This window comes from Puma concolor, chromosome A1, assembly GCF_028749965.1.
Source record: "Puma concolor isolate L17-30 chromosome A1, mPumCon1.1.hap2, whole genome shotgun sequence".
NCBI lineage: Eukaryota > Metazoa > Chordata > Mammalia > Carnivora > Felidae > Puma > Puma concolor.
In genome coordinates this window covers 210,911,232-210,924,310 of record NC_141667.1, presented here as the reverse complement: position 1 = coordinate 210,924,310, position 13,079 = coordinate 210,911,232, and the positions used below count along the sequence as shown (strand labels likewise).

General features: G+C 37.0%; 1 pseudogene; it reads right to left on the bottom strand.

Moving 5' to 3' along the window:
- Positions 1 to 1,884: 1,884 nt before the first annotated feature.
- On the bottom strand, positions 1,885 to 2,364 carry LOC112861349 (peptidyl-prolyl cis-trans isomerase-like 3 pseudogene; annotated as a pseudogene).
- Positions 2,365 to 13,079: the final 10,715 nt, after the last annotated feature.

Here is a 13,079-nt window from a genome sequence, read left to right as displayed (position 1 = left end):
TAAATTCCTAGCAGTGCTATTGCTGGGTCATAGGGTAGGTCTATTTTTAATTTTCTCAGGAACCTCCACACTGCTTTCCAGAGCGGCTGCACCAATTTGCATTCCCACCAACAGTGCAAGAGGGTTCCCGTTTCTCCACTGGATTATTAACTTTTTAAATAAAAACATTAACCACATCATGGTCATATGCTTTATTTCACTGCATCACAGAGAAAAGCTGTGGTTTTATATATAAATAGATATGTCATATTTTTCCACTGTGAGAATTCTATTATTTAGAGGCAATTATAAAAACTACCCCTGTCACGTAAATAGTGACCTTTGTAAATATGCACATATTAAAAATATTAAGATTCAATTTCTGAATCTGTAGCTTTCAGTTGTTATTCTTATCAAAGACTAAGAAGAAAGAACAGCACAAGTATCTTCTTATAAGTTATTTAAAAAGGTGAAAAGGTAAAAATTTAAAAATTTTTATTAAAATTTTATTAGAACAACTGATATACAGTGCATTTAATTATTAGAGTGACATAATTGCCTCTGTATTAACGATCATACAGAGTTGTTCTCCTCTAACCAATATCAGACTCGGTAGTGGCAGAAAGAGTTTAGGGTGGATACAAGTGGGACACTAAAAGCCAACACTGAGATAAAATCAGTTCTTGCAAATTGAACAAGAATCGAGTGATGGGAATCTAGCCAGACAGGCAAAGCTTTTTATCTGGAGAATACAATGGTGAGTACTAAACAGTAATGGATCGTGACAGGTGGACAGGCAGGCAGGCCATCACACTAGTCTCCAGGAATACCAGCAAAACTGTGGGGTTAGGTGTTAAGTAACTTAAAACTAAGTTAAGGCAGCTAAGTTCTAAAGCAAAGATTCTAGACAGGATTACAGAGATGCCAAAGAAATTGGAGAGAAATAGCATAATTCCCACTTTAGGGCTAAAATTTTCATGACAAGATTAGAATATAGAATCTCTAAGAACAGAGTGGGACTAAAATGCTGCGTGCATAGGGGAAATGTGCAGGAAATCCAAACCAAAACTCAGGCATGAGATTAAACAAGGTAGAGAGACTCGGTTACTTGATACAGACTATTGGATGGCTTCATCTCAAAAATCAAACTTGGAAGAAGAGACCACAAGAGAGGAGTGGAGTTATCAAAAAGTTACCTCAGTATGGAAATTCTGATCTGCTGGATTGGAACTTTTAAATTTCTCTGAATAAATTCTTCATCTCAGGCTTGGATTCACTCTAGCTCAGAAAGCAGATGATGTTAAATGCTTCTAGTTCTAGTTATAAGGGATGCCAGTGTGAACAGGAGTAGAACTAGGTAGGACGTTAAGTCTTCATCACAGAAATAATGTATTTCTATTTTTTTTTAATTTTTTTTTCAATGTTTATTTATTTTTGGTCCAGAGAGAGACAGAGCATGAACGGGGGAGGGGCAGAGAGAGAGGGAGACACAGAATCGGAAACAGGCTCCAGGCTCTGAGCCATCAGCCCAGAGCCTGACGCGGGGCTCGAACTCCCGGACCGCGAGATCGTGACCTGGCTGAAGTCGGAAGCCTAACCGACTGCGCCACCCAGGCGCCCCGACTATTTTTTAAATGAATGTTTACATGTAAAAAAATTAGAGAGAAGATATCTAAAAAATTAACCTTAAAGAAATACATTGGATAATAGTTATAGTAAAGTATATGCTCTAATAATGGGAGTAAAAGCTGTTTGGGTCCCGTTGGTACCACTAGTTCAGAAGATTTTAGTTGTAAACAAGCAGTAGAATGATAAAAATCTCTTGTCTCTTGGCATAATTAAAACTGGGTAAACCAGAATAGGTGTGTTCCCCAGTTTGCAAATTTCTTTTCAAGTCTATTATAGCTACTGAACAAATGGATTGGTATGAATAGATATGTCCTTAATGAGCACATCATTAAGAGGTTGATACGTCTTCTCATTTACTGGTAACTTCTCCAATTCATCTAGAGTTTCCAGAATATCTATTACCTTTCCAAATACTGTGTATTTCATGTCCAAATGTAACTTCTTGGCATAGGTAAAGAACTGAGATCCATTGGTATTTGAGAGATTATTAGCCATAGATACCACACCTCTAACATTGTGCTTAAGAGTCACTATATTCGTCCTCAAATTTCTTGCCCCAGGTACTGTTACTTCCTCTTCCTGCACCTGTCAGATCTCCAGTTTCAACCATAAAATCCTTGATATTTCTATGAAATATACAGCCATTGTAGTAATTATTGGCACTAAGAGCCGAAAATTTCTCACATATTTGGGTGTCCTCTCACAGAAAACTTCTCTTTTAGTATCACTTACATCTCTATGCAATGTCACTGACATTTTTCTTCTTGATGGTTTCAGGAAGTACTGTTGCTAATTTCTCACTGTCTTAACAAGAGAAGTTAGAAAATGAGTCTCACTTTGGTTAGCACAGCTGTTTTTAAAACAGAAAAGATGTGGGGCGCCTGGGTGGCGCAGATGGTTAAGCGTCCGACTTCATCCAGGTCACGATCTCGCGGTCCGTGAGTTCGAGCCCCGCGTCGGGCTCTGGGCTGATGGCTCAGAGCCTGGAGCCTGTTTCTGATTCTGTGTCTCCCTCTCTCTCTGCCCCTCGCCCGTTCATGCTCTGTCTCTCTCTGTCCTAAAAATAAATAAACGTTGAAAAAAAAAATAAAAAAAAAAACAAAAACAAAAGATGTAATCGCAGAACGCCCGTGATTCGAAATTAGTGTCTTAGGGGCTCCCCTGCATTTTGATTTTGAAGTCCACTAAAAATTAGAATTCACCTATGTTTATTATCTTCATATGTGGGAAGAGCCTCAAAACATTAAATAGCAGAAGACAGGTAAAAGGAAAGAAACAGAAGAAAGAACTGAAAAGAAACATGATTGATTTTCAAAAAGTTGACCATTTGATTTCTAAACATTATAAGATAGTATTAAACAACAAAATGCACTCGTCAGGACAATGGGGTACAGTGGAAAGAAGAGGAAGGTACAGGTCCTGGTTTTGCACTGCAATAGCCCCTATATTATTGCATAAACTTGTATAAATTACTTCACTTCTCCTTGCCACAGTTTTATCTTTTAAAGATTGATCTTTAAAGGAGACAGTGTATGTTCCAGGTATCTGTTGTTTTGGAACAAATGACCATAAAACTTAACGGTAAAGCTCCTACAACCATTCTACTGTATCACACAAATTTTGTGGGTCAGAACTTCCAGCAGAGATCAGCTGCATAATTCTACTGTTCCATGTGACATAGTAGAGGTCACTTGATGATATTCAACTGTTAGATAGTCTGAACTGGAAGGTGTAAGTTTCATACACACACCTATGGTAACTTGGAGGGTGTATCTGGAAGGCTGAATTCAGCTGAATTGTCAACAAAATGGCTAACTTTGGCCTCTTCAGTATGGCAGCTGCAGAGACTTCTTCTATTGGTGAATCAGGGTGCCAAGAATGAAGAAAGAGAACGTTGCATGGTATTTGACACTCTAGCACCACTTCTGCCATACCCTACTGGTTGAAGCAGTCTCAACCATGTGCATATTCAAGGGGCAGGATCATTGACCTGCATATCCATGAGAGAAGTTTCAAATAATTTGCTTCCATGTTGAAACCATTATAGTCCATACCCTGCTTACAACAGTACTGATCTTCCTTCATCATGTGAGAATCACCAGAAGTCTCATTCTATTATGCTATGAAGCTCAGGTTTAAGTTCCAGGATCACATCATTTAAATCAGATCTAGCTGTAAAAGTATCTTAGTTTTTTTAGTTTTAGTTTTAGTTTTAGTTTTAGTTTTAGTTTTAGTTTTAGTTTTAGTTTTAGTTTGGTTTTAGTTTGGTTTTAGTTTGGATTTAATTTGGTTTTAGTTTTAGTTTTAGTTTTAGTTTTAGTTTTAGGGTTTTTTTTTCTCCCTTGGATAAAGTTACTTTTAGACTGTAGATCTGTGAAATGGAAAGACAGATGACCTGTCCTCCACCCACCTAATGTTCCAAGATGGAACAGGTGTAGGATAATCATAGTAAATATTCCTTTTCCAGAAGGGAGAAAATAAGACACATAGCAATCACTATCCTATAGAAATTCTTAAATATAATCTGGCAAATATTTTCCTTTCCCAACTGAGGTTCAGTCTTGGTCTTTGGGCATAATTCTACATGGCTCTTGGCTTGTTTCCATTGGCAAAAATTCTAAAATTGAATATATGCAAATGGATGGTGAAAACTTCCTTTTCCACATAATGTAGACTTTTCCATAAAATCTATTTTCAAAATCTAGTTTTCTTAGAATGCTTCTTGGTTATCTCAAGACTTTAATTTTTTCTTTTTACTCTTTCTGTCCTATTCAATGTTAATATAATTCCTTTAACATCTCATGAGCCATTTGGGTGTTAATTACTAATCTATTTAATTAGACAAAACCAAACCCATAAATCTTTTTGTGGTAAATCCTTCTCTATCTTGGTTTTCCTGTGAGGCTGTTGTTTGTGCACTAAGCACTATTGTCTGTTTTAGAGCATCTATATGGCATACTCTTTTTCTTTTTTGTTACTGAGAGGGTACATTAGGTCAGCCTTAAATCCTTCTGAAGTCTTAAACGATCTTACAACCACAGGCTGTGTTCTACTAGTAGTGCATTAGATTTTATCTCTACCCTGAGACCATCTCTTACTTTGAGGACAACTTGCTGGTTGTCCTAAGCCCTTTACATTCACTCCATATTCTGTTAGCAATTGACTATTCACTTCATCTTTCTTTTCTCTCAGTTTTACTAGATAACTGGAAGAAATGAGGTAACACCTTCAACACTTAATTCAGAAATCATCTTAGCTAGATTATCAAGTTTTTTAAGTACACTGTATATTTTCCAGGTTACCTCAGTGGCAGTATTACCAAACTTTCTGCCAGCCCTTAGTAATTTCTTTGTTCAGTCTCCTTCGAGTCCTCTCTACTTGTCACTTTAAGGTTTGTCAGACCTTTGCCTATTGCCCTGTCCCCAGACCAAAACCATACATTTTAGATTTTGTAATGTTAGCACCTCACTTCCATATACCAAATTCCGTTTATCTATTGATGCAGTAAAAATAAAAACAAGACAAAAACCAACCAAAAGTTAAGTTGCTTAGAACAACAATCATCTTATTATATCTCATAATTTTATGACTCAATAATGTAGCAGCAGTCAAATGGGTGATTCTCCTCCCTCATGTAGTTTTGACGGAAGTCATTCAGAGGTATTCATTTGGCAGATGGTCTAGAATGGAGGGTCCAAAACAATTCCCGTCATGTGATACTTCATGGGGAACGGCAGAAGGCTAACCTCAGCTCCGATCACCAATCAGAATTTGTACAGGTGGCCTCCTCAGCATGGCAACCACCTCAGTGTATGGAGCTTTTCACAGGGAATACCTCAGAGCTTCAACAGCAAGGCCTGTAGCTATGACCTCTTGATGGGAGGAGTGAAAACGATTTGTGGTCTTGATTTAAAAATGACAAAATTGGGCTAGATGATCACTCACATTCTTTTGTTTCTAAAATATCTGTTTCAAAAGCAACAATAAAAGTTTAGAATAGATATGAAATAAAAGAAATAACATTTTAACTTTTCACAAGTTATAAGCATCTAAACCTGCTGAAGCATTAAATAGTCTACAGCATTCATCTCTCAAAAGATTTAATTCCAAAGATAACTGTAGGTGATAAAGACATTTATAGCTGAGATTGGATGGAAAATATCTAAAAATATATAACTTTATATCTATGTTTCTGTAAAAAATGGCTGCATTGCTTATTACCTCTTGTCATGAAATGGTTTTTTCCACTAAAGCCTATAAACAAAACTGAAAACTTCATTCTTAAAGTTGTATTTTCAGCTATTTGGGTAATATGCAAAAGATTATGGCCAGGGAATTCTAACTGTAATTTTTTACTTAAGAGAAAGTTAACCAAGTCAATAAACGATATTCTCCTCTTGATATGGTTCTATGTGGTACCTGAAATAATGAAGCCATAGATATGGGAATAATCTTAGAGATCATCTTGACTAAATCCTTTCAGCCACAGATGAAAGAACTGAGCCCTCCAGGGACTATGAAGCTTGTCCAAGGTCTCTTAGCTGGTTAATGGGTAGAGTCAAGGGCTTTTTCTATGACCGTGGTGCTAACAGTTACAACAGTGCCCTTGAGAGAAATAAGTTTCTCAAATGATATGACTATTCCCTTGCAGTTTATGCCTTCATTAATTTTCTTTAACACTTATTTCTTCATCTGTGGTACATAATGTTTAGACCAACTTTACTGAGTTAAAACAAATTCTAATCAGACTGAAATAGTACTGTTTCGACATATTTTAAGAACAGCAACAATAGATAACATAAATATAAACATATTTCTAAAACTAATGATAAGTTGCTAAAGAAAAAAGTAACTTTATTGTTTTATTTCTTTCATCCAGCATTTAAGGATCATGGATTTTCTGTATGAGAAGGTATCTTAAAGTCTATCCACCTTTTTGTCCCCATTTGTAAATATCTTCTTAACCATTCTGAAATACAAGCATACCATGTGGGTTTATATACTTCCAGTGATAAGATGCTTATTATTTCTAACAACAAAATAAAATTTTGGTATAATAATCATAATCAGTATTATATACTACTGATATCTGTCTCCAACAGCATATATATGTTTAATACTGGTTTGATCTATAAGCGATCACAGAATATGTCACCATTTTCTTTTAAGATGAACGTCTTGAATTGAAGAAAAGTATCAAGATGTGACTAAGTGTTTCATAATTTAAATATACACAATTTTCTCCATTGGCAAAAATTCTAAAATACAATATATGCAAATGGCTGGTGATAAACTATGCTGGGCATCCAGCTAAAAGGACAGCATTATGGATTACATCTATTTCGCCTCTATTTTATTTCTCTATAACAGAACACTTTTATCACTTACATTTAATTTTTTTAAGTTTTATACACCTTTATACTTTGCATATGGGCATATAAAACTGAGATTTATGTATTTTTAGAAATGGTTATATTTTCCTGAAATTGTACATTAAGAAGGTGATATTTTACATGATAACATTTGAAAAGTGAAGACTTGTAGAATACTCATAAGTTTGAGATATGTGGCAGAACAGGAGGTCAGAGGTACTTAAAGCATGAGAAGAACTCAACCCCCTATGAATGGCTTTGAAGATGAAGTAAGGAGGCCACAAATCAAAGAACACAGGGACATAGGCGTTCTCCTTCAATATGGGAACATAAGCAGGCTCTTGAACTCACTTCCTTCCATGAGCAAACTGAATTTACAGCAACATAAGGAACAATTTCCTCCAAAAGAAATCCAGAAACTAGCTGAGCAACTGCTATATATCAGCAAAATGGGTCTTGACACCCTCTCAATTAATAGGACCCACTAAAAACAAAGAAGGCTACTTGGACGATTGCAAAGGTTTGAAAGGCAATCAAGAGTTAGGGCCAGACTGGTTAAGTTTAGGTGGAATGGCTCAAATACCAAAATCCCACAGATTATACAGTACTGACTGGATGAAATTATTGCAAATAAATGGTTCCAAACTGGGGATAAAGATCGTATTTGTAAGGATCATACTTCTAGTCACTTTGATTATTTTTTTAAATGTTTATTTATTTATTTTTGATAGAGACAGAGAGAGAGAGAGAGAGAGAGAGAAAGAGAGAACATGAGTGACAGAGGGGCAGAGAGAGAGGGAGACAGAGGATCCGAAGCAGGCTCTGTGCTGAGAGCACAGAGCCTAATGCAGGTCTTAAACTCAGGAACCATGAGATCATGACCTGAGCCAAAGTCGACAGTTAACTGACTAAGCTACCCAGGTGCTCCTGATGATTTTTTTAAATAAGTGGGTTTTAATTTTGATAGAAGAAGAGTAGATTTTAATTAAGAAGAATAACACAGTGTACTCATAAAACCTATATACAAGGTAGTAATATGTGACTTTGAGTAAGTAGGAGATGCTGGTATTATCTGCTCCCTTAGATGCTATGAGGATTCTGGAATCATTGCATTTACTAAGACTATAATAACGACTGACCTTTGTCCTCATTGCATTATCCCAGGACTCCAGGGGTGTCAAGAAATAGTAGATTGAGGGATAAGTCCAGATAATAGTAATACCTTAAGTTACCCTAGGTTAGTATGTTTTCCCAAATCAACTACATTTATTATTGGTATATGTATCCTTTATACCATTTTTCACATGCTTAACAGTTGTTTGCCTATGGATATGTTATCTTACATTAGGAAAGTTCCTTAAGGATAAGGTTTCTATTTTATACATCTTTGTAACCAGTCAAGCAAGTCTAGTTAAGTGAAAAGCAGATATTTTGAATCAATTATTGCATTTAATTTTTCAATGCTTTTGTATTACTTATAGTCATTTTAAAAATCTGTTGCCCAGAAGTGGACATGTTACTTCATTAATGACTACTATATGATATTACTGTATGATTTTCTCCCTTAAAAACCTCAAGTATATAATTTGTTTCACTGTCATAAGGGTAATATACATATATAGTATTTTTGGTATTTTTAATTTTTTTTAATGTTTCAAGTTTTTATTTAAATTCTACTTAGTTAACATAGAGTGTAATATTAGTTTCAGGAGTAGAATTTAGTGATTCATCACTTACATATAATACCCAGCGCTCATAACAAATGCCCTCCTTAATACCCATCACCCATTTAGCCCATGCCCCATCCATCTCTCCTCCAGCAGCCCTCAATTTGTTTTTTATAGTTAAAAGTCTCTTTTATGGTTTACCTCCCTCTGTCTTTTTTTTTTTCATTCCCCTATGCTCATCTGTTTTGTTTCTTAAATTCCATATGAGTGAAATAATATGGTATTTGTCTTTCCCTGACTGACTCATTTCACTTAGTGTAATATGCTCTACTTCCATCCACATCATTGAAAATGGCAAGATTTCACTCTTTTTAATGTCTGAATAATATTCCACTGTGTGTGTGTGTGTGTGTGTGTGTGTGTGTGTACCCCACATCTTCATTATCCATTCGTCAGTTAATGGACATTTGGGCTCTTTCCATAATTTAGCTATTGTTGATAATGCTGCTATAAGCATTCAGGTGCATGTGTCCTTTCAAATCAGTATTTTTGTACCCTTTGAGTAGCATAAACTAACTTCTTTAGTTTTTGTCTGGGAAACCCTCTCTTCTCCTATTATGAATGACAGCCTTGCTGGATAAATTACTCTTGGCTACATATTTTTCCCATTCAGCATGTTTAATATATTGTGCCACTCCCTTCTGGCCTGACAAGTTTCTGTGGAGAAGTCTGCTGCTAACCATATTTGTCTTCCCTTATAAGTTAGGGATTTCTTTTTCCTTGCTGTTTTTAGGAATTTTTCTTTATCTCTGTATTTTGCAAATTTTGCCCTGATACGTCTTGGTGTTGACCTACTTTTGTTGATTTTGGCGGGAGTTCTCTGTGCCTCATGGATTTGGATGTCTGTTTCCTTCCCCAGATTAGGGATGTTTTCAGCTATAGTTTTCTCAAATAAACCTGGTATTTTTTCCCTAACTTTTTCTTTTGGTACTCCTATGATATGAATGTTATTACTCTTTAAGGAGTTACTGAATTCCTAAGTCTATATTTGTAATCTAACATTTTTCTTTCTTTCTTTTTCACCTTCATTATTTTCCATAATTTTGCCTTCTATATCACTTACTTGTTCCTCTGATTCTTTCATCCTTGTGGTCATTAGATCATTTTTGCATCTCAGTTATAGCATTTTTTTTATTCTGGCCTAACTAGTTTTAGGTCTTTTATTTATATGGTAAGGTACTCTCTGGCGTCTACTATGCTTTTCTCAAGCCTAGCTAGTACTCTTATGATTGTTGTTTTAAATTCAGGATCAGATATATTACTTATATCTGTTTCTATTAGGTCTCTGGACATGACCTTTTCTTATTCTTTCTTTTGAGATGAATTCCTCCATCTTGGCATTTTGTCTAGGTCTTTGTCTTCTGTGTGTTGGGAAAGTTTGTTATGTTTCCTGCTCCTGAGAGTAATGCTATATTAAGAAGAGGTCATATACTGTCCAAGGCCTGGTGCTTCAAGAAGTGTTTCTGGTGTATGCTGTACACATTTTGCTGTTATGTTTTGGCTACTCTTTCCCTCAGGTCAGTTCTCTGCAGAGTATCTCCTTGCCTACAGTGGGGAGTGTCTGGACCTTGTGCAGCATGTGGTGAATTTTATTTTTTCAACGTTTATTTATTTTTGGGACAGAGAGAGACAGAGCATGAATGGGGAAGGGGCAGAGAGAGAGGGAGACACAGAATCGGAAACAGGCTCCAGGCTCTGAGCCATCAGCCCAGAGCCTGACGCGGGGTCAAACTCACAGACCGCGAGATCATGACCTGGCTGAAGTCGGACGCTTAACCGACTGCGCCACCCAGGCGCCCCAACATGTGGTGAATTTTAAATAGATGTGCTCTGGTTTGCTTGTTAAAAACAGGCCTGATACTATTTCCATTACAGCTACAGCTTTGCAGAACTCTATGGTCAGTAGACTTGGTGGGTGCAGGGGGTATATGCTGGTCTTCTGGGGGAGGGGCCTGCTGTTCTGGATTTCAGGAACACTTCCCCTAGTAAAGAAGCACCTGCAGAGTGCAGGGGGGCAGGATTTGATGTAAGCAGCTCAGGTTTCCACTTTTGGCACTTTTCTGGTCACAGAAGTCAATTAGTGTTAATGGATAGGGGAGAAAAAAACAGCACCAGCCCTCCCTCTTGTCCCTGAAGTGGGAAGTTCGTGCCAAGGCTGTCTAGGAAGCTGTTACTGAGGAGCAAATAATCTCCCCTTGTGTGTCCCAGGTATCCCTCAGATCCCTACCTTCACTCCGTCTGTGTCCACGGCACCTGCCTGCCTGGCAGTGCTATGAATCTGTATTTTATCTCAGGAATGTAGCTGAGATTTAAAACTCCAAACTTAGGGGACCTAACATGGCACAAACTCATGCTGGTCCTCTGGGAGAGGGGCTTCCTGTGCTGGGACTGGTGCCAGTTTGTCCCAGAAGAGCAGTTGCACCAATGCACAAGAGTTTGGACTCTAGAGTCAAGTGCAGCAAAAAAGCCTAAGTCTGAGTTAGCTAGCAGCCTTAGCAACCTTATGGGAGAGCAATGGCACCCATTGTCTCTTTTGTCCCCTGAGAGGCAAAGCCACCTCTGTCATATGCACTGCAAGAAGGGGGGAAATCTTTCCCAGTGCATCCCAGGAGATCCTCAGATTGTACAACCTGCTCTCAGACCTCTGCCCTCCTCCACAGGACCACCAACTATGCCTGCCAGGCTCCACATCAGGCCACTGGCACAGAAGTCTAAAACTCTAGTCTTTGAGCTCTGCTGGTCTTAAACTCTCACAATAATCATCCCTTTTCGTTTTCCCAGTCAGCAATGTTTGGGGAAGTGTTTCTCTTATGCGATCCTCCATACAGTGCTATTTCTCTCTGTCTCTGTCTGTCTCTGTCTCTCCTCTTTCTGTCATAAGGGATCGCTTCCACCCTCCACAGCACCCATGATCCTTTTCTCCCCCAAATCACATCTCCACACTTCCTATCTTTCACTATGTGGCCTCTTCTCTCTAGCTAGTTATGTAGTTTGTTCTCTTAGCGCTCAGATAGATCTCTTGGGCATTCAGAATGATTTGATATTTATCCAGCTGTGTTTGAGGGACAATACAAGCATAGCGTCCTCCTATTATTCTGTCACCCTCTAACTCACCTACCATTTTTGTTTGTTTAGTACATGTTACACCATTCACAGTTAACTAAAATTTTCAGATTTTATTTCTATGAGTTTTTTTTCACATCTTTTCATCATATGTTTCTCAATTTTCTGTAAATTATATTAATACCACCCATTCATCCGTCTGTGAATTTGTTTCTTGGTATTTAGAGTAATATAACTTTTCTATTTTATTTTATTTTATTCCCCATCACATATTTCTAAGCTTTAAGTCTTCCATTTATCTTTCAAAAGTTGAAATCCAGACCTATTACCTACAGAAAACCATGTCCATTAGAGATGAATATTCTTTTTCATTGGCCACGTGAAAATTTCTTTGAACATAGAGTTGGACTTTTGTGATATTGCTTTGTAAAATGCTACATACATCAGACATTCTAAAATAAATATTTGATCTTAGAATATTGGATTTTTGGTAAATGTCAGATTGGAATGGAAAATAATATAGTAATTTGTGACTGATGTAGGATATGGGTGGCATAATTTCTCATTTCTGTTCTTACATACTTAGAGATAAGCATTTATGATTTACCTTTTAAAATTTCACATAAATCTTTTTTTTTGTAAGTGCAGGTGTTTACCCTCCTTAAACAACGCACAGATGATGAACAGAAAAATTAGATAAATATACCATCCTCAAAGTCTCAGTTATAAGAAAGTCTGATATAACATTTAATAAGAAGAAAACCTTGATTATATACCCAAGATATCTAGCTGTATAGTACATATTTTCATGAAAAGCTATGTATTTTTGTAAGTACCCTTCTTCAATAATATTTGCTGATTAGATTCCCAAGTTGTCCTTACATTTCTATCATTTTCCATTAGGGATCTATATGCCCATTTTTGTATATACATGAAAACTTATGATTCTACATGAATTTTCCTCACTACCTCACCAGAAAATAAATGCAAAATCATTTCACTATTGTATCCCCACAATGATATAACAATGATAGAATTACTAAGATATATTGTTTTATTTTTGAGAGAGAGAGACAGAGAGAGACAGGGTGTGAACTGGGGAGGGGCAGAAAGAGAGGGAGACACAGAATCCAAAGCAGGCTCCAGGGTCTCAGCTGTCAGCACAGAACCCGAGGCGGGGCTCGAACTCACATACCGCAAGATCATGACCAGAGCTAAAGTGGGATGCTTAACCGACTGAGCCACCTAGGCTCCCCAGCGCTGATTCCCTTTTAATCTCATTTCCTTTCAAGGAAATGTTATTTTAGAT